General features: G+C 42.0%; 1 long non-coding RNA gene across 1 annotated transcript; it reads left to right on the forward strand.

Moving 5' to 3' along the window:
* The first annotated feature begins 23,688 nt into the window (after positions 1 to 23,688).
* LOC109244958 lies at positions 23,689 to 25,892 on the forward strand. The gene is made up of 2 exons (XR_002070758.1): positions 23,689 to 24,353; positions 25,565 to 25,892. It is a non-coding gene; the product is annotated as an uncharacterized LOC109244958 (long non-coding RNA).
* Positions 25,893 to 27,462: the final 1,570 nt, after the last annotated feature.

Raw genomic sequence — 27,462 nt, forward strand, 5'->3', positions numbered from 1 at the left:
TTCGAGGAGGCAACCACCAAATGTGCCGATCTCTCTGCTAAGATTGAGGAAGCCCAAACCTTGGAGGAAGAATCAGCATTTTTTGCCACTTCGGATGAGGGTTCCGGAGATGATCCAGATAGCAGTGAGGGTGAAGAATAGACTCACGTTGTCTTCCCCTTTTCTTTTTTGTATATGGATTTCTCGGGGGGAAGGGATTTGTAATGACACCCCTTGTAAATATATTTTTGGGAATGAAAAAAGATTCTTCTACTTCAAGTCTTCGAATTTTATATTTCTGCGTTTATGCGAAGTTAGCCTTTGAATTTTGATGTTGGTTGTTCGGATCCATACTTGGAGTAATCAGGACCCTTGAGATCAAGCACCATCTCGAGATTAGGTCGTTAGCTATTTTAGAGTTGATGCTTGTAATAACAGAGATCCTTGGGATCTCAATGGCTCCCGAGCGATGTGTGACAGTGTCATTCACATGACATGGTTGCGAAGTGACCGGGGTGGTCCCACCGGTACACTTCCCCAAAAGTGGCACTGACATGGTCAGAATTAATTGGCCTTTAGAATAGGCAAATAGTCGCCGCTGGCTCTATATATGTATTTGCTTTCTTCTTATCTGAGGATTCCGCTACTTTGAGTAAATATCCCTTTTATAGAGCTCTTCTTCCTTGCGCCAGTTCTCTTACCATTTCAATTCAAAGCTTTCGCCCAAGCTTTTACCTTCCTTCTCTTATTTTACCATAGCCATGGCTGCTACGCCCAAGTCCATTCAACAAGGAGGGGAGAGTTTCGCCTCTGTTTCGCGCTCGATCGGTGGTACACCGCCGTTGCCCGATGAGCTAACTTCGAGGTGCTTTGTCTCAAGAAGGGACTTCCCGTTAGAGAGACCTCCCAGTGTTCTGGGCCATTGGGAGCATGCATCGAGATTCATCTCATCAATAGGGGAGGAACATCTCGAGGTAGTCAGGAAAGACTGCGGATGGGGAAAAAAGGCGGTTCTGTAGGTACCTTCCCCGAAAGAGAGCATCATGGCCCATGTCGAGGGGTTTTTGAACGTATACACGTACCCCTTTACATTGGGCCCTCTTGATAGGGTCGTGCTTGAGTTTTGTAGGAGATATCAGGTTACCCTGGCACAGGTTCACCTGTCATTTTCGAGGATAGTGTTGATGATAAGGTACTTTGCAGATAAACCGGGCTTGAGTTCACCCTCAGCCATCATATTAGATTTTCCGGCCCTTGCATTATCGAGGCCTGATTACTCTGTGACATCGATCCACCCGGCCCTTTGTTGCCAGTAATGAAGAAGATTGGGACCGAGGGTGGATGCGTCAATTCGTCCGAGTGCGGACTGTTGATATTATCCCTGCAGAGTTCCTGCCATTTCCCGAGAAATGGAATTTCACACGTAAGTGGTACACTTGTGTTCTTATTATTTTTGTCCATGGTGGAGACGGGCAACGTAAAGACATTTTCCTTCTCTTTTCTTCAGCTATCCCGTTGCTGCCATACGAGGTTCCCAACCTGGTGGATTGGTCTCGGAAACTGGCAGCTTGCTCGACTTATGATGAGCGTAAGTGGCGAGATCTGTCCAAGGGTAGATGGGAGGCATAACACCACGGTACGTGCTGAGTGGTTTGTTTTATTTGAAAGGTACTTTCTTTTATGTGTATTAACTCCGTCACCGCAGGCATTGGAGAATTTTCTAAGATGAGACCGTGCCCCCTCGGGGACGAGGAAGGATCGTCGGATTCGGGGCGGAGGAACGATAACAAACAGAAGGAGTCCTCGAAGGACGAGGGTGCTCATAGCGAGGCAAGCCTTGCTCGGAGGCTCAAAGAAATGTATCAGCTGAGCCTGCTACATCCGAGGCTTCTAGCCTCGGAAAAATGGATCCTCCTTTGCCGCCGTCTTCTTTTCCAGTCGAAGGTACTTGAAGGGATAAAGATTTTCTGTCGCCTTCCTCTTCTCCCGTCGAAGGTACATTGAGGGATAAAGATTTTCTACCGCCTTCTTATTTTCCCGCCGAAGGTACATCGAGGAAACTCGACGCCAGGGGCTGCCCAAATCAAGCGGGGTGTCGAGCGACTCGGGAGTGGTTCTACCGGGGCAGATAAGACCAGGCCAGTAGATGTGCGCTCAACTTTTGAGGAGGCTCAACGGCTCTGTTCTGTGGTGAGTTTTGGCCGACTGTATTGGCTTTTTAGTTTTGCACTTTCATTTTTTACCGAGCTTCTTTTTCATTGGCCTTTGACAAGCTCAAGTTCGAGATGCTCCGCCGCGAATCCACGTTGCAAAAATCCTTGGAAGGGGAGAAATCCCTCAGGCTTCTTTGTGACAAAAGGGCAAAGGAGTTGGTATACCTTCGGTACGAGGCGAGTCGAAGTCTGGACTACGAAGGCTACCTTGAGAGACGGGTAACCTTTGTTTCGAGGGGATGCATATTTCTTCTTCTATCCTCGGAGACTAATATTTCGATGCTTCAGTTGCAGAGAAAGACTGGGGACCTGTAATGCCTTTGGGGTGAAGTTGGTCAAGCCACGTATGAGTGTAATGAGCTAAGGGCCCAAATAGATGCCCAAGTTGCGGCCAAGAAGAATGCTTTGGCCAAGGCTTCTGCCCTCGAGGTGCAACTCCGGAATGCTCACAAAAATCGCTCAGTCAAAACGAGCTTGATTGCAAAGCTCGAGTCTGACCTTTTGAAGATGAAGGCCGAGGTGTGGACGCCCAGACTGAAGCTAAAGAGATTCGAGCTAAGGCTGAGAAGAAAGTGGTTGTCTATTTAAAAGACGCTGCTGATGCTCGTGCTAAGTTGAGAGGGGCTTCTGATCGGGAGAGCAGAAGTAATGAATATGCCCGGTGCAGATCCCGGAGGGAAACCCTAGAGGAGATCCACGCAAGGGGCTTCAATCTCTCGGAAGAGATAGCGCAGGCCAAGGCGGATGAATACGACGCCAAGTTCCTCGTATCCAATGCCGAAGATAATGAGGAGGAGGCCGATGGAGCCGCAGTCCCCGAGTGGAAAGTAGACTAGGCTTTTTCTCTTTGATTCCGCGTACAGTGTTCTTAGAGAACTTTGTAAATGAAGCCTCATGTTATTTCACATGTACTTATAAAAGGAAACCTTTCGGTTTCATCATTCATGCATTTCCCTTTGCTTGTGTATGTCTTTCTTTGTTTCGAATTTAGACGTTTGTCGATGATTAGCCAGGTGGACTGGACTTCGAGGAAAAACCCTTAGGTTTACAAATCGGCCCTGAGGATTGTTGGGCTAGCCTGTAGGCTCTTACGCACTTGCCCTTAGGCGCTTTTTAGTTAACCGTTTCGGGCTCAGTCTTCGAGTCGGGTTTCGACTCGAGCTCATCGACCCTTAGGTTTTTGTATTTTAAGCTGGCTCTTAGGCTCTTACGCGTTGGGTCGGCATGACCTCTAATATGGGCTGGCGCTCGGGCTCTGATGCCTTGGGTTGGTACGACCTCTAATATTGGCTGGCGCCTAGGCTCTTACGCGTTGGGTCGGTACGACCTCTAATATTGGTTGGCGCCTGGGTTCTCACGCCTTGGGTCGGTACGACCTCTAATGTTGGCTTTATTTTTCCCTCGTTAAAAACTTTTTGAAGTTTTTATGTTCGCCCGACACTTTGACGGTTCGATAAGAACCTCGATTGTGAGCCGCTATATAGCGATAAATGAGCACCTCGGGAGGTTTCGCTCGATGGCTGAATTGTTACGAAGCCTGTGTTAGGATTTGACATGATCGACGCTCTTTTGCTTATGCCAAGGGTAGCCTGATTAGGGGTCTTACAAGTTCGAATGTATAGCCTTAACTTTTAAGATCGGGATTATACCTTTTGTAAGGTCTTATAAATTTGAACATGCCTTACTTGAGGTCTTACATATAGGTTACTTGTCACAAGTATGATTCATGCTTGGCTCGAGGTCTTACAGATAGGTTACTTGGTACAAGTATAACTCATGCCTGGCTTGAGGTCTTACAGATTTGGTATTGCCTTGTGGAGGTCTTACACTGTTGATAACGCCTCGTGGAGGTTTTACATTTTCTAACATTGCCATGCGGAGGGCTTTTAGGCTCGAGGTCACCCGTATGGGGTCTAATGGCCTCGGGTTCTTGATACCTCGATAGGGTGACCGTCGGTGACAGTCCCCGAGATGTCGAGGGTTTTTGGCTCTAGAGCCGTTCTTTTTATATTTTGATGTTGCATCATTGAGGGCTTACGAGCTTGGAGTTTCCGGCTCGGAGGTCTTACGGCTTCGATTTTTGATGTCAGTCCCCGAGTGTTCCGGAAATTTCTGGCTCTGGTGCCGTTTCTTGTAAAAATAGTAAACTTCTTTGAAGCGCAAGGAATTTTGATGGTAGAAGGTATTCCATTTATTACTTGGCACAAGTATACATGTTTTTGTCCTCGAGGATTTGAGTATTCTATGCGGACACGGTTCAATCGACAGTTTGGCCGATACATGGTTTTCCTATTGAGACCCTTTTTGGCTCATCTTGACTTCTTCGAGGAGGTGATCTCTCCGGGGGATGCCCCCCAGTATTCGAGGTTGATTGAAGGGAAGTCTTGAATACTTGTTAAGTTCTCCTTAGGTAGCATATAGATGTTTCCTCGTTAAAAACCTTGCCGGTAAAACCCTTCTTGGGATAAAATCCGATCGATGTAAAAGAGTGCAACGCATGCTTTAAAACCTAAGGTCTTCAAGCTGGAAAGTGCTTCGATTGTTCCAACCGAACTCCTGCACATAGGTTAGTGTAAGATGCAAATAAAAAGTGAGATGGTTATACCTTAGTGGAGGTGGTGCTTCAAGCCTCGACATGCTCCAACCACTTGCTCCGGGGATGCGGTACGGTCCTTTGCTCGTTTATTCGGATGCAGCCGAGAATGTAGTTTATGATTGCTACTTCACTGTTTGCTCATCCTTTGGTTCCTTCGATGTTGAAGGCGTCATTACCGGTGCCACATCGTGCACCGCGAACATCTCTCTTGCTGCATGTTGTTCCCCGTATACAGTTTTTATTCCGTCCTTCGTCGGAAACTTCATCATTTGATAAAGGGTTGACGGTACTGCTCGCATGCAGTGTATCCATGGCCTTCCGAGTAAGGCATTATATCCCATGTCTCCTTCGATAACATGAAACTTGGCATTTTGGGTTGTGCCGGCTACGTTGATCGGGAGGGTAGTTTCCCGTTTCGTTGTCTCGCTTGCCATGTTGAATCCGTTGAGGACTCAAGAAGCAGGCACGATTTGGTCGAGCAGTTCGAGCCGCTCCACCACCCTCGACCTGATAATGTTGGCTGAGCTACTTGGATCCACAAGTACACGTTTAATTGGAAATGTATTCAAAAGAAAAGAAATTACCAGTGCGTCGTTATGAGGCTGAGACAGGGTCTCGATGTCCTCGTCGCTGAATGTGAGAGCATCCTCGGGTATGTAACCTCGAGTTCGCTTTTCCCTAGTGATGGATATTTTTGTTCGTTTGACAATGGGTTCCTGTGGGATGTCGACTCCCCCAACAATCAAGTGGATGACATGTTGTGGTTCTTCTGTTTCATTTTTCCTGTACACCTCTCTTTCCTGAAATTGATTTTTGGCTTGGTCGCTGAGGAACTCTCGGAGGTGTCCTTTGTTAAGTAGTCGGGCTACTTCTTCCCGGAGCTGTCTGCAATCTTCGATCCTTTTACCGTGTGTGCCGTGAAATTCGCACGGGTTCCTTTGCGACGGATCTGATAGTACGGGTTTTGGCCACCTGGTGTCTCTGATTTTACCTATGGCTGATACGATGTCCGAAACATCGATGTTGAAGTTGTACTCAGATAACAAGGGTGCCTCTGTCGGCCCTGTATGTCTGTCGAATCCGGCTCTGCTCATGAGTCCCCGAGGATTTTGACCTCGATCTGTCCTTCGGTCGTTTCGGGGTATGTTACGCCTTGGGGCGTTTCTTCGATCTTCTGTGTATGGTTGATATCTTTCCTTGTTCGGCCTTGGTTCCTTTGCCAAGAGCCTGCTAGGATATACTGAGCCCGAGGGGGCTCCTAGTCGGTCGTCCTCGACCCTAATCTTTGATTGATATCCGTTGTGGACATCCGACTAAGTTACGGCGGGATATTCAACCAAATTCTATTTCAGCTGCTTTGAAGCCACCGAGCTTCGTTCGTTCAAACCTTGAGTGAAGGCCTGCACTGCCCAGTCATCGGAGTCTGGCGGTAATTCCATTCGCTCCATTTGAAAGCGAGATATAAACTCCTGCAGCATCTCGTTTTCTCTTTGTTTGATTTTGAAGACGTCGGATTTTCTTGTAGCTACCTTAATATTACCGACGTGTGCCATTATAAAAGAATCTACAAGCATGGCAAATGAATCTATTGAATTCGGGGCTAGGTTGTGATACCACATCATGGCCCCTTTCGAAAGTGTTTCTCCGAATTTCTTCAATAACGGATTCAATATCGTCGTCCTTCAGGTCATTCCCCTTTACAGCACTAGTGTAAGCAGTGATGTGCTCGTTGGGGTCCGAGGTTTCGTTGTACTTCGGGAGATCAGGCATTCTGAATTTCTTCGGGATGGGCTTTGGAACAGCATTTGATGGGAATGGCTTTTGTATAAATTTCTTTGAATCTACACCCTTCAGAATAGGGGGTGCGCCTGGGATCTGATCGACCCTTGAATTGTAGGTCTCCGTCTTTTTGTCATTGGCTTCTATCTTTTTTTCGGCCGGTTCAATCCTCTTCGTGAGGTCCTCGAGCATCTTTATAATGGTGGGATCGGCTGCTGACCCGTTGTTGCTTGATCTTTCTGGTACTTGTTCGGCTCGAGGAGTCGTTTCAGATGCTGCTGTGCTCCGAATTTTTTGGTGGATTTGTAGTTGAGCAATCGCCAGCTGTTGTGCCTGCAACATCTCAAAAATGACATGAAGGCTAACCTCTCGTTCCTCCCGAGCTGGGGTTTACTGTGCTTCTTGTTGGTTTTCTTGGTGTGTACTCCTGTTAGTGTGGGAGATTATATCGACGTGTTGGGCGTTGCGCGAGACCACGTCCACGGGAATTGGTTCTGGTGCATTCTCAGGATTTTGCGGTGGTACACCGATGCCTGGAACAACTACACCATTCTCTCCATGGTCCTCAGGATCGTTGTTCTCATGTGCATTCACTGAGTTAGACATTTTGACCTGAAATCAAAGGTTCTTGGACAAGAAAAAGTGTGAAAGATAACTTGCGTTGTTCAGTAAACCAGCATGAAAACAATCACTATTATTTTTAGCCCCACGGTGGGCGCCAAACTGTTTACCTTGAAAATGGAAATTACAAGTAGAGATGTGATTTTGTGGTTCTAAAAATACATGATTTATTTTTATGCTAGTTGTTAGGCAGTAGATGTTAAATGCGAGGCTGGAAAATAAGATAACAGCTTGAAGATAGTGTGGCAAGCAAACCGAGTGGCCGAGAGTCGGGGTCTCGAGCTAGTCTATACGGGGCCTCGAGGTCGAGCTAAAGCGTTGGACTGTGTATAGCCGATGAAGGACTAACAGTACTAAGAGCTTTGATGAGGGCTCTTTATGATCAATGATGAGTAATAAATGAAGAACAAACAATGAAACGCAAAATGTAGGCAATGTAATACATATAAGCAATAAAATCAAGGGAGAGTATGTTTAAGTTAAAGAGCAGAGAATGTTCTTGTTCTTGTATTGAATATCCTGTGTGCAAAAAATGACAAGGATCCCCTTTATATAGGAGGGGAAATCCCAACACAGTACAGGTGCATTCATTACAAAGATATGCGGCTGGTACAGCCATTTATTATAAAGATCAACGGCTGACACAACCATTTAATGCCACGGTACGGACTTGTACTATTCTTGTAGACCTGGTCAGATTTAACCATATGCCTATTAGGAATTTCCTGCTTGTTCGAGATAGCCGCCGATTTGCACTGCCCCGAGCCCCAGGGTCAAACTTCGAGCTATGCCTCGAGGCTTCCGAAAACAGGCTGTGAAATTCCATAACGATCATAAAATTAGACTCTCCAATTTTAGCCGTATACAATACATGACATATGTCTACAAGCCTCTAAGAGTAGATAAGTATCATAAAGGTCGGGACAAGGTGGTCACGCCACACCAATCAATACATATCCAAATTATACTAACCAAATAAGCAAGTCTGGAGCAAATGGTGCGCACCAACACCTTCCGCGGAGCTGATAGCCTACTTAAAGGACTCTCAACCTGTCTATCAAGACGTGCGAGCATGAAACGCAGCGTCCCCATGCAAAAGGGATGTTAGTACAAATAATGTACCGATTATGTAAGGAATAAAAATCAGTAAATAATATACATGAGAGAAACATGGAGTAAAAGACTCAACATGTAAGTCTGAATAGCTCTGTGAATCATTTAGTATTTATAATGTCATGCATATGCGTATAAATTTCATATGATGCATAGGTATATGCGTACATAACAACATCAAGCCTCTGAGGTCATCCCATCATATCATCTCGGCCATTGTGGGAAAAATCACGAACGTATACCGGCTGATCATGTGGTGGTGCGTATATATAGCCGTAACCTTTTCCCATACCCGCCGTAACCTTTTCCCATACCCCTTATACATACATACATACATATATATACATACATATATATATATATATATATATATATATATATATATATATATATATATATATATAAACATTACTAATTCATTTCGTTAGTTACATCACTGTTAAGTTCCCACAATACATATACTTTAAGATCTAGTGGAACATGAGTCCAAAACACAATAGAGAGTCTGATGCCCTTCCCAATACCCTTGTACAACCCACACATTGTCTATGAAGCCTCTAATTAGATACAAAAGGAAATGCTATGAAAGTGCCGGCGACAAGGCCACGACTATACCTCAAAACGTGGAAATTATATAAGCAAAAGATGCATTACATGGCCCCGGGATGAAATGGGGCTTGCCAAGACTGCTGGTAAGGTGGAGGCAAAACACCGCTAGCTGCGATCAACACTGTCGGCTATAGAACCACCTACATCCATTAAAATATATAGCGCCCCCGGCAAAAGGGACGTTAGTACTGTCGAATAGTACTAGTATATAAAGCTAAAACACCATCTTTCTAGAATTAACAACTAGACATAGAGGAAAACAGTCATGAAGTACAACAAGAGCTTTCAAACAAATACATAAAACATCAAGTAAGGATTACAAGTCTCCGGTTAACATTTCCATTTTTATTAAGTTGATAACCTCAGTGCCATGTGCCACAACCCACACTACCACCGTGTTCCTACACGGAGTCTGATCACGGCCCGATCAGCTAGGCCATCTCCCTTGAGACGTCAACCAAATCCACAATTCCAAATCAATCATTTCCAGCACAGTTACCACCATGTGTGCGGCATGGCGTCCGATCACGGCCCGCTCGGCTAGGCCCTCTCCCTTGAGACGTCAACCAAATTCACAATTTTCAATATATTGGCATGAGTTGCTTTACTTATTAAGTCATTCTTGGCACTTGGCCGCATTTCATAGTTCAAGTTTCCCTATTTACATATTCAATACCATTATCGTCAATAACAATAAGGCCTATCATGTAAGGCATTTTCACACACAAGGGAAGAGCTTGGAAATTCTAAGCACATGGAGGCTTTTCATACAAATTGGCACAATAATCGTTATTCAATTTCTTTGACATGAATTCTCGGCCTTTCTCCATACATATTCCACATTTCTAAACATATTCACAAGTTGCATGACGACATGATAAACGTTTAGAACAATCATTGAACGTAAATCTTTCAACGCAACACTTTAGGGAAACGATTCTAGTATGATAAATTTAGGAACTTACACCAATTACACGAATACCAGGGGTTCGATTCTAAGAAGAAAGAGGTTTAGCCATACATACCTCGGTAGAGTTTTCCTTAAATTCTTACAATAAATTCCGGAACCCTTAGCAACTTCGATCTATTTTATAAGCATTACAAATTGAACCAAATATTAGAGAGATGATAAAGACTCTAGCTCTTTTGAGCACATCATCAAGCACTAAGTGTGCATTATGATTTTAAGACCTTTTGTGAAAGATTCTATCATCCTACACCCCATTCGATACATTTTTAGCTCACAATCTCCCCTACCGTTTTATCATACATGCATGCAAGGTAATCAATCCTTATACCCGTGAACTCACTTACTACTTATTCCATTCTTAGAAGAATTTCAAAATTTAGAGCTAGGGCACAGATTTTTACCTCTTACGAAGAAGGCTTAGTAGACTTTACTTGATAATCTTCAAAGATTGGGCAAGGATTGAGGAGTGATTTGGTGAGGATCACTTTCTCCTTCTAGAACTCTTTCTCTCGCTCTAAAGGTAGCAGAAAATAGCACAATATGGTCAATGGGGTGTTTTTAACGGGATGAGGTCGGGTTTTAAAAGTTAAAAAATAGGAGCCCCGACTCAGTCTGCGGTCGCATATGCGACCGCATAACTGATATGCGGCCCGCAAAAGAGACCGAAAAGTAGCCCTCAAGGGCTTGAACCTTCTGCCTGGGTATGCGACCATATGCGGTCCGCATACCTGTTATGCGGCCGCATAATGCACCGCAGAACTACCCTTCGCAAAGAGCCCAAGGAGGTTATGTGACGACTATGCGGCCCGCATATCGATTATGCGATCGCATAATTGGCCGCATAGTCGTCCTCAAAATTTGCCAACCTTCTGCCTCATTGTGCGGCAACTATGCGGCCGCATAACAGGCCGCAGAAACGAGCTCTTCTGAAAAACATTTTTTCTTAACTTTTTAATGCACAGGTCGATCCAAAAGTCCGAACGGCGACGAGCAATCTCGCCGCGAAGAATTTTATAAATTTCTAACACATATTCCTATCTTGGAACCATGGGATTTCGGGTTTTTAGGAAGTATTTTACGGGGCCTTACACTGGTTATGGGTCAATGTACATGTATAAATGAATGAATGCATGAGAAGTACGTCAATAAAATCTCTCGGAATGTCATAAGACCATTATGCCTTTGATTAATGTCATGAAAAAAACTTTATCAACATACGTATTTTCTGAGACCCATGAACAGATGATAGAATAATAGGACACATGGGGAATCAAGAACATAGGCATCTCTAGTATTTCTATGAATAGAGTCATTTATGAAAGTTGTGCATTTGCGCGTTTCGTTTGTATCATATGGATCATTCCAAAAGGAAAGAAGGGATAGCCTTAAAATACCTGAGTCGGTTCTCTTGACAATCCCTCTAACTCACGACAATCGCGACCAAACATGTGACAGCAAGATCAAAGTAGGGAAAAATCTGTATGATATTCTTGATAAAGATTACATTGTACTCCCTTAGAATCGCAAATCTCACGCTTTATTGTATCATGAAGTTTCAAACAAATTGCTTGAACTCCATCCGTAATCCTAGCATTACCTAATGAGGTAAGGAATCTCTTAAAATTGTTGGTTTTGTGGGCCCCACTTGATAAGGATGACTTGGCCACAAAGTCCTCAAAATGAGCCACCTTATTATATGACCATAAGAGTCACACTTACCTAATGGCATTTGCTGCCACCTTAGGAGGCTCTTTAAACTTATCCAAGATTATAATTAAGTAGCTAATCTCCCACCAAAATCATTAATTACCCACTTATCCCTATAATTAAGAATTATCTCAAATTACTTAAAATACTACTCACTTTTAACACACTTTATACACCTTACTATCATGGTTATGTGGTACCTTGTATGGCACTAGTCCATAAACATGGGGTATTATAGCTTGGACCGTATTTTATCTCAAAATGTCAAACTTCGACTAAACTCATTTTCTTTCGATTCGCTTACCCTCTCACCTTCACGAATTTACTTATCCCTAGTTTCAAATAGCATAATACTTACAACCTCAAAAATAATCTCATTCCCAAGCTTATGTCGATTAACTTACGACGAAACTTTAACGTACAAAAATGCGGGATGTAACATCTCATTTCCGAGCTTATATCAATTTACTAATGGCGTACTTTCACGTACGAAAATATGGGGTGTAACATCTAAGTACAATACTACTTTGGAACAAAGATAATAGTAGCAAAGATAATATCAGGAGGTAATTCTGAGCATGCGAACAAAACGACAGGTATACCTTGAAGTCTCCAAACGCACAAGCACAACTCTTAAATCCAACACGGTCCGAAGTATCTGGATCTACACATTAATGTAAAGAACCGTAGCATGAGTACACCACAGTACCCAGTAAGTATCAATCCTAACCTCGATAAAGTACTGACGAGGTCAGGTCAAGACACCTACTAAACATAGAAACCTGTGCAAGATAGTAACATAAAGCTAACAATGGAAAGAGCATCAATTTAAGGATAACAACGGAAAGATTATTGATATACAACCATTAATGAAATTATAGAAGCACAAGTGACAACAAGAAGTAAACAGGTAATAAAGCAACAACATAATCAGAACACAGATGAAATATGAATGAACTCAATTAAGGGAGCAAATGACAATTCAACTAACCAGATCATTCTGAATGCATGACTTAACACAAGAGTTACCCCGAGGCACAACACCTCGTATTCATATATCATAAGCCATAATCCCGAATCTTACACACATGGCACTTCGTGCCCATAATATCAGTCTCCTTTGCACGATAAAGTCAACGTGCTACCATGTTCATTGTATCCGTGTCAAATGTCAAATAAAATGTTCAAGAGATTTATTTAAATAAAATAAGGCATAATACCAATCTTTAATAAAGTAAGGCGTCAAATGAGATAATGAGTTTATTTTAGAATCAAATAAAGTAAAATAAAGTGCAATTTATACAAAAATAGAGTATCAATGAGTTTAGTATTGAAATAAATAAGGTGAAGTAAAATAATATTTTTAAACAAAGTAAACATCATATAAGTTAACGAATTAATTAATTTATTAAAGTAAAGCGGGATAATAATTTTAAGTAAAGTAAAACATAAAATGGGCTAATGAGTTTAATTTGAGAACCCATTAAAGTTAAATGTGATAACCATTTAAAAATAATAAAGCACCGAGAGAGATAACGAGTTCAATATTAAGAGTCACATAAAATAAAGTACGTTAATAATTCTTTTATTTAAAACTATCATGCTACCAACAACTCAACAAAATATGAGACATGACTCCACACAAGTAAATTTACATTGACAATCGATTCACCAAGTAACAACGGAGGCACACTTTGTAATGACCCGATGGGTTGCTTTGCTTTCTAGATCCCCATTTCCCTAATTGAGACTCCTCGTATGTGCTTTTACTATTTTATGACTTTCGGGGATGGTTGGTTTAGGTTTGGAAGGGTTCAGATTGAAATCGTAACACCTAGTTCCTAAATAGTGGCCTAAGATGGCCAAGTTTGACTTGAGTCAACATTTGAGTAAATGAACTCGGAACTGGGATTTGATGGTTCTAATAGGTTCATATGATGATTTTGGACTTGGGCGGGTGTTTGGCTTGGGTTTCGGGTGATCCACGAGCGTTTCGGCGCTTAATGTTGAAAGTTGGCTCATGGAAGGTTTTCTAGTTCTTTAAATTTGGTTTGGAGTAGACTTTGGTGTTATCGAGGTCCAATTGGGATTCCAAACCTAGGAATAGATCCGTATGGTGATTTATGACTTGTACACAAAATTTGGTGTTATTCCGAGTTGTCTATGTATGATTTGACTCGTTCGGGGCTAGTTGAAAAGTTTGAAGTTCATACGTTGATTTAATTTGGTTTGGGGTGCGATTATTGGTTTCAATGTTGTTTTACGTGTTCCAAAGTTTCTAGCAGGTCCGTATTATGTTTTATGAAATTTTTTCTGCAATTAGATGAGGTCCCGGGTGGCTTGAGTGTGTTTTGGACCGCCCAGAGATAAGTTAGAAACACCAGAAATTGTTGTTCTGGTTTTCTTCTTCGCGAACACGGAGAAGGAGTTGCATTCGCGATGAAGGAATGGGGCTGGGTGGAATTTTTCCTACGCGTTCGCGAGAAAGGGGACTGCGTTCGCAATGCTCTGGGCCACTGCCTTCGCGTCCGTGAAGTGTGAGGCTAGCTGGGGAGGGGCTCTGTCGATGGCCTTTGCGTTCGCGTTGAGGCCGTCGTGTTTGTGATGGGTAGATCAGCTAAGCCTTCACATTAATGAGGCAGGTCTCGCATTTGCGAATGGAATTTTTCTTGAGCTTGGCATTTTGCCTTCGCGATCACGAGTGCTCTATCGTTGTCGCAAAGAAGGAATCACTGGGAAAACATTTTAAAGACGGGACTTAGGCTTATTTTTCTCATTTCTCACTTGTGTGGTACGAATTTGGAGCTTCTTGGAGAGGGGTTTTTGTCATGCAGTGTAAGTTGAGTAATTTATACCTAATGTAAGTTAAGTATATAGATTATGGGTAGATTTTAACTAGTAAAATGCGGAAATTTTAGGAGTTTGTTCAAAAACTTAGGTTTTGATAAAAATGGGATTAGATCACGAAAATGATTATGGAATTGAGTAGAAAGTATATATTTGTATTCGTAAGGTTATGGGTAATATTTATTTGCGAAAATTTCTGGAATCCGGGCATAAGGGCCGGGGGTGAATTTTAGGAACCTTCCAAATTGAGTTGGGTAATTACCCTTGTGATTAAATTATAAACTTTTGAGCACTTATTGATTACATTTAATTAGCTTCGGATTGCTCGGCTTCCTTTGGGGAGTTCTAGTGAGGTTAAAGAGCCGGTTAGTGGACTTGAAAGAGAGGTAAGTCTCTTTCCTAACCATGTAAAAGAGAATTTATCCCCTTAGGTGTATTAATTGTTGTATGCTACTTGTTATGGGGATCTACGTATGCACGAGGTGACTAGAGTCCATACGTAACTATATTCATGTTATATCCGGGTAGACTTAGATTCACATCATGTCTTAATTGTGCTATTTGTATCTATCCTGTGTAATGATTTCCTTGATTACTGAGATCGAGAATTAGATTAATGATATTGATTTAGCCTCTTTCTTTGGAAAAATTGGGAAATATTTGATGAACTATGGATCCGTGTCTTCTCGACTCGCATGTACTTCCGCGTGCGAGGTAAATTTCTCTACTCTTATGGGATGGGGCCGTTTGCCTTGATAGTATGGTAACAGTATTCATATGGGATCGGGCCATTCACATCGCTAGTACTGAGTACCACTATTCCTATAGGATCAGATCGTTTGCCTCTGCAACCTCGTGCTTAATATTTGAGAGTAGATTTAGTTTGGTAACAGTTGAGTAGCGCCTTCAAGGCCGGTTATGACATGTTCAGTGGTTTGATATAGACTCATGTGTGAAATTGTTGTAATTACTTTTATTTGTTTTGTTGCTACTTGTTGTACATTCTACATGTCTAGTTTATGCATTTCTATTACTATTTGATCACTAGTAAGTGTCAAGTCGACCCCTCGTTACTAATTCTTCGAGGTTAGACTAGGTACTTGCTGGGTATGTGTTGTTTTCCGTACTCATGCTACACTTCTGCACTAAATGTGCAGGTACTGAGACGGGTAATACCAGTGGTCACACGGGCGCATAGCCGTACTTCTACGGAAACTTAGTGGTGAGCTGCTTGCCTTGCTCCGATCTGTAGCACCAGAGTCTCCCTCTACCTTGTTTATTATTTCTATCTATTACCATTCAGACAGTAGTTGTATTAGTTTTGTATATTCTCTAGATTGCTCATGAACTTGTGGCACCGGGTTTTGAGGGCTTTTAGCATTTATGTATTGTTGTACTTATCCTTACTGTAACTACAGTTTATTCATTTCTCATCCTGGTATTTTTGTTGAGAAAGGAGTATGTGCGGTTTCATGAGTTCTTACATATTTTTTTCTTTTAAAAAGGAATCTTTTGTTTTAAAAGTTAAAAAGGGATAACTAAACTGTAGGTTCATTGGTGGGGTTGCCTAACAGTGGTGGTAGGTGCAGTCACGACCTATCACAGGTTTTGGGTCGTGATAGTTTGGTATCAAAGCTTTAGGTACACATAGGTCTCACGAGTCATGAGCAAGCCTAGTAGAGTCTTTTGGATTGGTACAAAGATGTCCGTACTTATCTTTATGAGGCTACAGGGTGTTAGGACACCTCTCTTTCTTTATCCCTTACCGTGCAGTTTATATTGTGCTAAGTATCTTTCTATTGATCTCTCGCAAATGGTGATAGCATGCGCGACAGATGTACCAGGCGGTAGAGGAGCTACTCCGCCCCCCATTGCTGAGGCCGAGGCAGGGACTGGGGGAGGGCTCCAGCTCCTGTCAGAGGACGAGGGCATCCTAGAGTTGCTCCTGTTGTACCACCAGTGGATCTAGTGGAGGATCCTGTTATTGAAGAGCAGGATGAGGCTCCTGTTGTTGAGCCAGCCCCATCAGATTTCATGACTCCACCAGGATTTCAGGAGGTCATGGGTCGTATGCTACAGTTCGTGGACTCTATAATGGAGGCTGGTTTATTTCTAGCAGACCCAGCCATATCTCAGGCAGGAGGAGGAGCACAGGGCCCTACCGCTCAAGCTCCATGGCACGCTGCTATCGTTTATCAAACCCCAGATGCACTACCTGCGAGCGGGGCCCATCCAGTTGCAGCAGCTTTTCCAAAGTCCGTACTGGTCGCGATCATTGATTAGCAAAAATGGTTGGATAGATGGACTAGGTTTCGTCTCCCTAAATTTAGGGGTGAGCAGTCAGAGGACCCCCAAGATTTCATCGACTGGTGCAAGGATAGGCTATGTAACATGGGGATATTGGAGTCCAACGGGGTAGACTTAACCACCTTTCAGCTTGAGGGCAAGGCCCGCAGATGGCGGTAGGCTTACCTCCTTAGCAGGCTAGTAGGTTCACCTCCTTTGACTTGGGATCAATTTACACATCTGTTCTTGGAAAAGTACATACCACCTTCGGAGAGAGGAGGTCCGGGGACAGTTTGAGCGACTCCGTCAGGGTCATATGTTTATGACCGAGTATGAGGCGAGATTCACTGACTTGTCTCGCCATACAACTATTATACTCCCCACAGACGTAGAGAGGGTGCAGAGGTTCATTGCAGGTCTTCACCGTAAGATTTAGGTTTCTATGGCTCGTAAGGCAGAGATGGGGAATCCCTTTCATCAGGTTGTGGATATAGCTTGGAGGATCAAGCGTATTTGCAACTGCAGCGTAGAGTTTATGCCTAGGGACAAGTAGCCATGACAGCTTGGATAATTCAGTGGCGCCTCACTTGGGGGCAGAGGTCAGTTCATGAGGGGCCAGCCTAGCAGGCCCATATAGTCAGTACCATCTCCTGCTCGGAGTGCTCCAGCACAACCCTAATTTAGTGTTATCCTAGAGAGTACTTACCATCCGCCAGCTATTTAGGGTTCCTCTAGTGGGTATTTAGGCCATCTGGGTCAGATATCAGGCTGATAGTCCACTACTCCGAGGGGTTGTTTTGACTGCGGGGAGTCTGGCCATGTGAAGAGGTTTTGTCTTCGACTTCGGGGCAAGGCCAAGTAACGGGACCATTGGCCCATGATTATCGCACCAGCTATCACATTGCCCGCTTGACCGGCCTGAGGCTGAGGGCAGGTGGGTAGGGGTCGCCCTAGAGATGGAGGTGTCTCAAGTGGCACTCCAGCTAGACTCTATGCTTTCCCTGCCAAGCAAGAGGCAGTAGCCTCCTATGTAGTGATCACATATACTATTTTTGTCTGTCGTAGGGATGCCTCGGTATTATTCGATCCAGGTTCTACTTATTTCTATGTTTCTTCTTTATTTGCTCCTTATCTGGATGTATCTCGTGAGTCCTTGGACGTTCCTGTATATGTGTCAATGCCAATGGGTGATTTTGTTGTGGATCGGGTCTACCGGTCCTGTGTGGTGACTTATTGTGGTTATGAGACCTGAGCAGACCATCTATTTCTCGATATGGTTGATTTTGAGGTTATTTTGGGCATGGACTGGTTGTCTCCATACCATGCTATTCTTGATTGCTATGCCAAGACTATTACCTTGGCGATGCTTTAGTTGTCCAGAATATAGTGGAGGGGTTCATCTGTTGGTACATCTAACCGGACTATTTCTTTCTTGAAGGCTCGACATATGATCGAGAAGGGTTGTTTGGCGTATTTGGCCTTTATTCGGGATACTACTGTAGAGACTCTCGCATTAGATTCAGTGTTAGTGGTACGAGATTTTTCTAATGAATTTCATGTTGATCTACTAGGTATGTTGCCGTACCGGGATATAAATTTCGGCATTGATTTGGTGCCAGGAACCTATTTTTATTTTGCCTTATCGCATGGCTCCCAAGGAGCTGAGGGAGTTAAAGGAGCACCTTCAAGAGTTTCTTGAGAAGGGGTTCATTAGACCTAGTGTGTAGCCTTGGGGCACACCGGTGTTATTTGTGAAGAAGAAGGATGTGAGTGTGTGGATGTGCATTGATTACCGCAAGTTGAACAAAGTCACCATCAAGAATAAGTACCTATTGTCGTGCATTGATGACTTGTTTGACCAGTTATAGGGTGCCAGGGTGTTCTCTAAGATCGACTTTATTCATGTTTTGGATATCTCAAAGAAGGCTTTTTGGACCAGGTATGGGCACTATGAGTTTTAGTAGTGTCCTTCGGCGTGATAATGCCCCTGTGGCATTTATGTATTTGATGAATCAGGTGGTCAGGCCGTATCTCCACTCATTTTTCATTGTCTTCTAAGATGACATATTGATCTACTCGCGTAGTATGGGGGAGCACGAGCAGCATTTGAGGTTAATGCTTTAGACCTTGCGGGAACTGAAACTATATGCTAAGTTCTCCAAGTGCAAGTTCTGGTTGGATTCCAAGGCTTTCTTGGGTCATGTTGTATCACTTGAGGGTATTAAGGTGGATCGAGGCAGTCCAGAGTTGGCCTTGTCCAACCTCAGCGACCAAGATCAGAAGTTTCTTAGGGTTATAAGGTTATTATCGTCGATTTGTAGAGGGCTTCCCTTCTATTGCAACATCTTTGACTAGATTGACCCAGAATGGTGTTCCATTCAGATTGTCCGATGATTGTGAGGCGAGCTTCCAAAAGCTCAAGACCGCTTTGACTACAATACCTGTGTTTGTGTTGCCCTCCGGTTCAGGGATGTATATCGTGTGTTGCAACACTTCGCGAATTGGCTTGAGTTGTGTATTATGCAGGAGGGGCGAGTTATTGTATATGCTTTATGTCTGCTGAAGCGCCACGAGAAGAATTACCTCGTACATGATTTGGAGTTGGCCGCGATAGTTCATGCTCTCAAGATCCGGAGGCATTATATTTATGGGGTGTCCTATAAGGTTAACACTGATCACCGTAGTTTGCAGCATAAAAGGGACCTTAATTTGAGGCAGCATAAGTGGCTTGAGTTACTGAAGGACTATGATATTACCATCCGGGAAAGGCAAATTTGGTTGTGGATGCCTTGAGAAGAAAGGCCGAGAGTATGGGTAGTTTGGCATTTATTTTGGTAGAGGAGAGGCCATTGGTTTTGGAGATTCAGTCCTTAGCTAACAGACTTGAGAGGTTGGATATTTCAAAGCCCAGTCGAGTTCTTGCATGTGTCATGGCTCAGTCTTTATTACTTGAGCGGATCAAGGCTTGTCAGTATGATGGTCTGCACTTGCTAGTTCTTAGAGAGATGGTACTACAAGGTGATACCAAGGAGGTTACTATCAGTGAGGATGGTGTTCTGTGACTCCAAGGTCCCTATGTGTTCCTAATGTTGATAGCGTGAGGGAGAAGATTCTAGAGGAGGCACACGGTTCTCAATATTATATTCATCCAGATGCTACAAAGATGTATCGCGACCTGAGGCAGCATTATTGGTGGTGGTGGATGAGAAAGGACATAGTTAAGTATGTAGCGAGATGTCTAAACTGTCAGCAGATTAAGTATGAGCACCAGAGGCTAGGTGGCCTACTCCAGCAGATGGTTATACCGGAATGGAAATGGGGGCACATTACTATGGACTTTGTAGTTGGGTTGCTGCAGACGTTGAGGAGTTTGATGCTGTTTGGGTCATTGTCGACAGGCTGACCAAGTCGACACACTTTATTTCGGTTGTGACTACATACTCTTCAGAGAGATTGGCCCAGATTTACATTCAAGAGATTTTTCAATTCCATGGTATGCCTGTTTCTATCATTTTAGATAGAGGCCCTCAGTTCACTTTGCATTTCAGGAGGGAAGTACAGAGCGATTTGGGCACCCGGGTTGAGCTCAGCAGAGCCTTTCATCCGTAGACCAACGGGCAGTCGGAGCAGACAATTCATATTCTAGAGGATACGCTCAGATCATGTGTGATTCACTTTGGAGGGCAGTGGGATCGATTCTTGCCTTTGTCCAGGTATGCTTATAACAACAATTATCAGTCTAGCATATATGGTGGGCGAGAAGGTTCTCTTGAAAGTCTCATCGATGAAGGGTATCATGAGGTTCAGGAAGAAGGGCAAGCTGAGTTCGAAGTTTATTGTTCCATTTGAGGTGTTGAGGCAAGATGGGGAGTACAATGCCGACCGGTTGCATTTGTTAGATTACATCAGGGTTCAGTTAGATGAGAGCTTGGTTTATGAGGGGGAGCCAGTAGCCATTGTTGACAGGCAGGTTCGCCGCTTGAGGTATAAGAAGATTTATGCGCTAAAGGTCTAGTGGAGGATTCAACCAGTCGAGGAGGCTACTTGGGAGACCGAGAAGGACATGCGAAGCTGATATCCACACTTATTCAGCACTCCAGGTATGATTCTAGACCCGTTCGCGGACGAACATTTATTTATGAGGTGGAGAATGTAACAACCCGGCCGGTCATTTTGCTTTCTAGATCCCCGTTTTCCTAATTGAGAATCCCCCTATGTGCTTTTACTGTTTATGGCTTGCGGGGATGGCTTGTTTAGGTTTGGAATGGTTCAGGTAGAAATTGGAAAACATAATTCCTAAATAGTGGCTTAAGATGGCTAACTTTGACTTGAGTCAACATTTTGAGTAAACGACCTTGGAACCGGGATTTGATGGTTCCAATAGGTTTTGTATGATGATTTTGGCCTTGGACATGTGTTCAGGTCGGGTTTCGGGTGATCCGTGAGCGTTTCGGCACTTAATGTTGAAAGTTAGCTCATGGAAGGTTTTCTAGTTCTTTAAATTTTGTTTGGAGTAGACTTTGGTGTTATCGAGGTCCGTTTGGGATTCCAAGACTAGGAATATATCCGTATGGTGATTTATGACTTGTACGTAAAATTTGATGTCATTTCGAGCTGTCTAAGCGTGATTCGACGCGTTCGGAGATAATTGAAAAGTTTGAAATTCATAAGTTGATTCAATTTGGTTTTGGGGTGTAATTCTTGGTTTGATGTTGTTTTAAGTCTTCCGAGGTTTCGAGCAGGTCTAAATTATGTTGATGGACTTGTTTGTGCAATTGAACGGGGTCTCGGGTGGCTTGGGTGTGTTTCGGACCACCCGGAGCTAAGTAGGAAACACTAGAAATTGTTGTTTTGGTTTCCTTCTTCGCGAATGCGGAGAAGGAGTTGCGTTCGCGATGAAGGAATGGGGCTGGGTGGCATTTTTTTGTATGAGTTCGTGAGAAGAGGACCACATTTGCAATGCTCTGTGCCATTGGCCTTCGCATTCCCGAAATCTGAGGCCAGTCGGGGCGGGGGTCAGTCGATGGCCTTCGCGTTCGCGTTGAGGCCGTCACGTTCGCAATGGTCATGTAAGCTAAGAATTCGCATTGGTAAGGATGGTCTCACGTTCGCGAAGGGCATTTTTCTTCGGCGTGGCATTTTTCTTGGGCTTGGCATTTTGCCTTCACGATTGCGAGTGCCCTATCGCGATTGCGAAGAAGGAATCAGTGGGCAGAAAACATTTTAAAGACGGGACTTAGGCTTATTTTTTCCATTTCTCACTTGTGTGATCCGAATTTGGAGCTTCTTGGAGAAGGGTTTTCATCAAGCATTGTAAGGTGAGTAATTTATACCTAATTTAACTTAAAAACATAGATTATGGGTAGATTTTAACAGGTAAAATTTGGAAACTTTAGGAGTTTGTTAAAAAACTTAAGATTTGATAAAAATGGGATTCAACCACAAAAATGATTATGAAATTGAGTAAAAATTATATATTTTTATTCGTAAGGTTATGAGCAATATTTATTTGCGAAAATTTTCAGAATCAGGGCGCGTGGACTTAGGGGTAAATTTTAGGAACCTTCCAAATTGGGTTGGGTAATTACCCTAGTGGTTAAATTATGAACTTTTGAGCACTTATTGATTAGTTTATACGACTTTTGCTTAGCTTCGGACTGGTCGGCTGGGAGTTCTAGTGAGGTTAATTAGCCGGTTAGTGGACTTGAAAGCGAGGTAAGTCTCTTTCCTAACCATGTAAAAGAGAATTTATCCCCTTAGGTGTATTAACTGTTGTGTGCTACTTGTTATGAGGAGCTACGTACGCACGAGGTGACGAGAGTCCGTACGTAACTATATCCATGTTATGTCCGGGTAGACTTAGATTCACATCATGTCTTAACCGTGTTATTTGTATCTATCCCGTGTAATGATTTCCTTGATTATGCTGAGATCAAGAATTAGAACAAAGATATTGATTTAGCCTCTTACTTTGGAAAAATTGGGAAATACTTGATGAACTATGGATCCGTGTCTTCTCGACTCGCATGTATTTCGCGAGCGATGTAAATTTCTCTACTCTTGTGGGATCAGGCCATTCGCCTCGGTAGTGAATTAAATTAGTCATATGGGATCGGGTCATTCGCCTCGACAGTATGGTAACACTATTTTATGGGATCGGGTCGTTTTCCTCGGCAGTATTGAGTACCACTATTCCTATGGGATCGGGCCATTCGCCTTGGCATCATAGTGCTTAATACTTGAGACTGAATTTGGTTTGGTAATAGTTGAGTTAGCGCCTTCAAGGCCGGTTATGACATGTTCAGTTATTTGATATAGACTAATGTGTGGAATTATTGTAATTACTTTTATTAGTTTCATTCCTAGTTGTTGTACATTCTCCATGTCTACTTTATGTATTTTTATTACTATTTTACCACTAGTAAGTGTCAAGTTAACCCCTCGTCACTACTTCTTCGAGGTTAGTCTAGATACTTATAGACATGTGATTTTTTACCCTCCCCAAGATTTTTTATATTTTAGCACGTAAATATTTAATTTAGGCTTAATATAGCTATTTCAACTATTTTTGACTTCTTTACTTTATTTTATCACAAAAAAAAAATTACAAAAAAAAAAAAATATTTTCATCTTTAGGTTAAAGACAATTAGTATATTTATATTTATAGTATTATAACATTTGAATATACCAAAAAAAAAAAATAATAGTTTCACTCGTAGTATTTAGTGTTATATTAGTTTATTTTAATTTAGAGTGATTTTTATATTTTTATAGATACATTGCAGTATTTGGTCTTTTTAGCCTATGTTCAAACCCAAAAGACATGGTCCAACCCAATTACCCTTAGTCCATTCTTCCCAATCCATTAGCCCACTTAAATGCAAGATTTAATCCTAGCCATCTATTTCCTTCTTATCCAATGGTCATCATTCCTTCCACTTCCATATAAAATACCCAATTATAGAAACCCTACCCTAAGTTTTTCAATTCCTAGATCTAGACTAAAAAAACAAAGCGGCGGAGCTTCCAGAAAATGAAGAGGAGACCATCGTCTCCAATTCTAAAAGAAAAACAGAGTACGAAACTAAGCAAATACTTGTAGTTTCCTGTAAATTCAAACTTTCTCCAATTGATTCCGTGTAGCAGAACAAACCCTTTTCATTTTTCCATCTATATAGTGAGAATTCGTTCAAAGTCATTAATTCTTATTCTTTCAAAGGCGCACCTCTCTTTCTTTTGTAAAAACATCCAAATCGATCGCAACCCCTCTTTTATTCTTTGGTTTTCTTCTGTTTTGGTAATATCAAAGTCTGAGCCTTGTCACGGCCAAGAGTTCTTTCGATCTCGAACACCCCATGGTTTAGCTAGAATTTCGAGTTGGGTTCAATAGGTTCGAGTTTAACCGGCGTAGTTTTTTTTGGATTAAAAATTGTTCGCATTAGAGATAAACGGACAGATCCGGAAAAGTTATTGTCCGAGTCTCCGTTCAGTTGCACGCCGAGGTACTGTCGTTGTTGCCGTTGAGGTCTTGAGTAGCCGGTTTCGTCCGGGTTCACCGTCGAAAGCTCCGGTCAGGAATCATCAAGTTTGTTTAGCCTCTTGAAGTTCCGATTTGGTTGATTTATACCAAAGGTCCATCCCTATCTTATTTATTTTCTTTCACTGTTAAGCAAGCTTATAATATTATTGTTGGTTTGTTATTGGAATTCTATATTTCTTTATCATGTAGCCGATTTCATTTTAACTTTTTGTTTATCTATTTATTCTGGTGATTGAACTTGCTAATGAGCTATTTTGTTCATACCTAAATTTGTGTTTGAATATCTGTATCCAAAAGATAAATTCTAGGCATTAATTATGAAGTGCTGTTTGGAAAAATAGGTTTGATTCTTAAATCATTTAGCTTGACCAATGTTTAGGAAGTTTTAAATGTTACATGAGTTCATGATCGGTTGAAGATATAGAGGCTTGGATTTTGAACTTTCTTATATAAAAGGATTCTGGTTTTGGCTTAATAAGAAATAAAAGGATTTGGGTAGTTTGGTTGATTCATATAAGGGGGATTGCTCTTGGCGACACTTTTCAGAAAAGCTTCCTTCCATAATAATTTACTTTATTCCTTCTACCATAAGTTCCATAATGTATGCCCCAATAATCTCAAAGTTTTTAGGAAGAGTAATGAACAATGCTTATATTTTTGAGTGTACTTTTGATCTATTATCGTGGTTGTAAACACGTTCGCGTGACATGATTACGATTCCTAAAAACAAAACCGGAGTATGCGTTCGCGCAACTTCGGCCCAAACTTTTTCTTAATAATAATTGAGCGTTATTAATTGTGGACACGTTCGCGTGACATGATTTTTGACGCACCAAACGGGCGAGTATACGTACGCGTAACCCGTTTCAAGATAATTTTTCTAATTAAAAGCGGTGAAAGAAGCAAAAGCATCTAGGTTCTAAAACCAGTAATTAAATAATTTAATAAGCCAAGTTGGATCAAAGCGACCGTGCTCGAACCACAGAACTCGGGAGTGCCTAACACCTTCTCCCGGGTTAACAGAATTCCTTACCCGGATTTTTGGTTCGCATACTATAATAACAGAGTCATTCTTTTCCTCGATTCGGGATTAAACCGGTGACTTGGGACACCATAAATCTCCCAAGTGGCGACTCTGATTTTTATAAAATGAATCCCGTTTCGATTGTCACTTCAAGTTGGAAATAACTCCCTTTTATTATACCTTCTTGGGGGTGTAGTAAGGAAAAAGGAGGTGTGACAATACTTACTGGGTATGTGTTGTTTTATGTACCTACACTACACTTCTACACTGAATGTGCAGGTACTGAGACATGTACTACCAGTGTTCACACAGACGCGTAGCCGCACTTCTACGGAGACTTAGTGGTGAGATGCCTGCCTTGATCCGATCAGTAGCACCGGAGTCTCCCTCTATCTTGTTTATTAGTTCTGTCCATTACCCTTCAGATAATAGTTGTATTAGTTTTGTATATTCTCTAGATTGCTCATGCACTTGTGGCACCGGATTTTGGGGGCTTGAATTTTAGCATTTATGTAATGTTGTACTTATCATTACTGTCTCTACAGTTGATGCATTTCTCACACTGGTATTTTTATTGAGAAAAGAGTATGTATGGTTGCATGAGACCTTACTTATATCGTTATTTTAAAAAGGAAATCTTGTTTTAAAAGTTAAAAAGAGATAACTAAATTATAGGTTCACTTGTGGGCTTGCCTAACGGCAGCGTTAGGTGTAGTCACGACCTATTGGGTCGTGACACAAATTAGCACCTTTAAGCAACATATCAAATCACATAAAATGCATGACTAACACAAGAAGTCGCAATGTTTCCAACACAAGGATATCAACAAATAACCAAATACAATCAAAATACACATCAAGTATTTTAAGGAAACTTAATAACCGTTCAATCAAGAAGTCGTTCCAATATAGAATGTACTATAAGAATCACAAACGAGGTACCACGCCTCAAAATCACATATCACAAGTCACAATCACAATCTTCTTTATATCGTCTCGTGAGCCTTGCATTTATTTTTAAGAACATTTTTCCCGAAATAGCTACATGCGCTTTAGCCCCCTTATCTCACCACGTGGCCTCAAGTAATTCTCTTACTAGAAACCACTGTATAAATGCCACCTTATATCTCCTCTTGCACATCAACCCCTATCCTTATACTGCCGCATGCGCTTCAATATCACATCACAATAATTAACTCGCACCACACGTGCCCATATGCTACAATATCTCCAAAATCAACAATACCAATGTTACCACAACACATAGCCCACGACTCAACCACAATATGTACAAGAATCTAAAAATAACAAAATGAATGAGGAACAACTCAACAAGGAAAGATATCCCAATAATCAACAACTCCAACCACAAATTGTTAATAGCTCTTCAACAACCACAACCTCAATAGATCAACGAGGAAGATATTTTCATGAAATGGCAACTTCAAATTCTAATGCATAAATTAAGCTTAACAATGAAAGAGATAGCATGAAATATCAACTACAACCAATTGCATGAGAATAACTCGACTATGGAAAGAATAGCATGTAACAACAACTACTATTCAATGCATATAAGGGAAAACTCGACAATGGAAACTAGAACATGTAATAACAACTTCAATTAAAACACGTAAGAATAAACTTACAACTTAAGATAGAACAATTAGTAACAACTTTAATTAAATAATTATAAGTAGCCTAAGAGTCTAAATCCGGTCAATTTTCACATATAAGCATGTATACACGGTTGTCACCTCATGTACGCGTCTTTCACATAATAAAATAGTTCAATCAAATCCAATCCTAAGGAGTAGTTCCCCCACACAAAGTTAGGCAAGATATTTATCTCAAACAAGCTAAATCAATCTACTAATAAGCCCTTCCAACTCAAGTCCACTTCCAGACGGCTCGAATCTAGCCAAGATAAAGCCATAGGAAATAATTCCGGATAATAAAGATTCGATATTTAACTAAAATAAAAAAGTCAAACCCAGGCTAGCACCTCGGAACCCGAAAAACTTACAAATTCCAAGCACCCATTCCGATATGAGTCCAACCATACCAAAATCATTCAATTCCGACCTCAAATCGGCCTTCAAACCATCAATATATGTTTTAGAAAGGTTTTACTAAAATCCCCAATTTCTCCAATTCAAATCATTCATCAAACACTA

Source organism: Nicotiana attenuata, unplaced genomic scaffold (genome assembly GCF_001879085.1).
Source record: "Nicotiana attenuata strain UT unplaced genomic scaffold, NIATTr2, whole genome shotgun sequence".
NCBI classification, from domain to species: domain Eukaryota; kingdom Viridiplantae; phylum Streptophyta; class Magnoliopsida; order Solanales; family Solanaceae; genus Nicotiana; species Nicotiana attenuata.